Raw genomic sequence first — 2548 nt, forward strand, 5'->3', positions numbered from 1 at the left:
TGCTCCTGGGGACCCACACTTCTTAATGAGCTGAACTGGGAGTTGAAGGATTGTCTGGATTACTGCAACTTTAGTGATGACTTCAGGAGCTGAATGTTTAGTTAAAGCACCTTGAGCGCCTGCTGTGGGCTATCTCTTCAGAAGTTCTGCACAAGGAGGTGCCAAACAGCCGTTCAGTGTGGAATTGGACAGGAACACTTAAATCTCTATCCTGAATAAAAACTAGATTTCCCCTTTGCACAGCATTGTTATGCTGGAGCAGGGTTGCAGCAGAACTCTCAAGATCCTCAGAGAAAGGAGCAGATACAAGGTGTATGATTGCAGCCGTGACAGAAGGACTGGAAGCTGCTTGCGGTATCTAACTCCCACTGTCTCTTGTGCCCCTGACATCCCTTCTCAGCTCATCCATGCTGCCCATCTCCCACCCACTCAGGGACTCTCTGACAGGAGGGCTCGGTGGGATTTCCTGATGCCTGGAGGGACAAACTCCTCCACATCCTCCTCTTGAATACTGTCTGGTCCCCTGCACTGCCCAAACATGTATTGTCTTCAATTTATCATCAATATATGAGAAAGAAGGAAGCATTTACCTTATAATCAGCTGGCTGGAGAACAAAAAGCCATATCAGTCATCAGTTTTGTATTTTGTATTCCAGCATAGTTTGAATCACAAGACATCCAATTACCCAGACACTCTGGCGCTGCTTTTATTGGAGTTTATCCTTCAGTCTTCCTACCTGCCACTAAGAAAAAGAAAATGGAGGGATACTCTAATATTCTGTGGGTAGAAGATAAAAAAGGAAAGAAACAGAAGGTGACCAGCACTCCTCTGACAAAACAGGAGGAGCAGTAAATCATTTTCAACAGAGCAGGGAAAAAAACAGCTCCTTGCCATAAGTATGTGTCTATCCGAGTTCCCAGCAGAGTAAGGATGTGTCACCAGGAAAGTTGTGGAAAGGGGTACATTTTCCACTCAACTCTGCGAGCTGTGCTAGTAGGTAGTGGTAGTGCACATTCAGGCACAAATTTGCTATTGCTGTAGCTAAGCAAGATTCTCCGTCTTCCTCTCTCATGAGCCTCCCACTTTGGCTGACATTCCTGACATTTCCAAAGCAGTCAGAGCTACAGACAGAGCCTGGCTGGTAGTCAGCTCCAGTTCCAAGAAATACCTGTGCTGCTGAGCACTGTCTCCCAGGGGGCACTTCCAGCAAGGCCGCCTCAGCATCCAGTGTCTCTCTCCCATCATTTGGTGGTCAATAGTTCATTGCCCTCCAAAGCATAAAACGAAGACCATATGTCTACTGTCAGGGGAACAAAAATGACAGAATCTTCTGGTAATGCCATCCAGATCATATCCATCCTTGTGGCTATGTTATAATATATTCAGGTTATTTGTTAAAAAGTAATCAGGTTTTATAACCGCATTTATAACAAGTGTTGGAGCACCTACAGCAGAGAATCAAGGCTGCCTTTTTTAATTTTATGAGTGTGCAAATACAAAGGAACACATTTGGAACCTGAATTTACAGCAGCTGCAGTAAAGGCCTTTGGTTTTCACTTTCAACTAAGCTCAAAAGGGGATGCAGCACAGCCAAGCTAACTTACTAAAATAACTTTCATACTTAATTAGTAGCAAACAGAATGGCTGCAAGTGATAAATCATCCAGAGCCAGGAATGTAGAGTGAAGTCTGACATGGTGTCTCTGCTTCACACCATTAAGTTTTTGTCACAGCTTTGGGGGTTAGAGACAGACCATCAGTCTTAGCTTTAAAATAGGAAATATGTCTCATCTTTCACACTGTTTCACTTTAGTCTTTACATTTAATTGTAGATTACCATCCTTATGCTGAGAGTTTATTACAGTTTTCATTTTCTCTTGTTTACATTTTCATATCAATTTTTTCCCACCAATCTGTAATTTAAAGGCTGCTCAATGACACTAACGTTAATGGCATATATTATGCTTCTGTTCCACAACAGTGCATATTTTTTAAAAACATGAAGTGCCCATTTTGCAGATGCTCTGACAGACTCATACTCTTATCCCTGCCTCCACTCTGCAGTTATACAGAACCTTGACTTACGCAAAAGGGGTGTCTAGAGACAAAACATACCTAAATTAATTCCATCCAAGGTCTTCTCTCACAATCTCACTGCTCAGATGGAGGGTGGTTATCCACAGTCCTGTTGATGTGAACAAACAGCATCCAAAGAGCTAAACAAACGTGGAAGAGCAGATGTCAACAAGAGGAATTGTTCCCCAATTTATCATTGGGGAACTGTCTGGTGTCAGGATGTCACTGGAGATCACAGGGGGATGGTGAAGGGAATAAGATCCAGGGAGCACACCTGTCTTCATAGTTTAACATTCAAGCAAGGCCAGGTGGGGAGGGCTGAAGTGTTTTCAAGAATAAGGAGATTCAGGTCTTCTCTACTCAACCTGAGTTGAGTGTTTTTCCTAAACAAACCTGTGAAAACACACAGCTGGAAATCCCGCTGCACTTTATACACCAGCATGAGGGCTTTTGTCAGGCACTCACAAAGCTT

At 43.3% G+C, this 2548-nt stretch overlaps 1 long non-coding RNA gene across 1 annotated transcript; it reads right to left on the reverse strand.

Annotated features, from left to right (window-relative positions):
* Positions 1–603: 603 nt before the first annotated feature.
* LOC116963362 lies at positions 604–2297 on the reverse strand. The gene is made up of 3 exons (XR_004408114.1): positions 2116–2297; positions 1170–1301; positions 604–737 (listed from the first exon to the last, which is right to left on the reverse strand). It is a non-coding gene; the product is annotated as an uncharacterized LOC116963362 (long non-coding RNA).
* Between the last annotated feature and the right edge of the window lie 251 nt (positions 2298–2548).

This window comes from Tyto alba, unplaced genomic scaffold (assembly GCF_018691265.1).
Source record: "Tyto alba isolate M040663 unplaced genomic scaffold, T.alba_DEE_v4.0 Super-Scaffold_2, whole genome shotgun sequence".
Classification (NCBI taxonomy): Eukaryota; Metazoa; Chordata; class Aves; order Strigiformes; family Tytonidae; genus Tyto; species Tyto alba.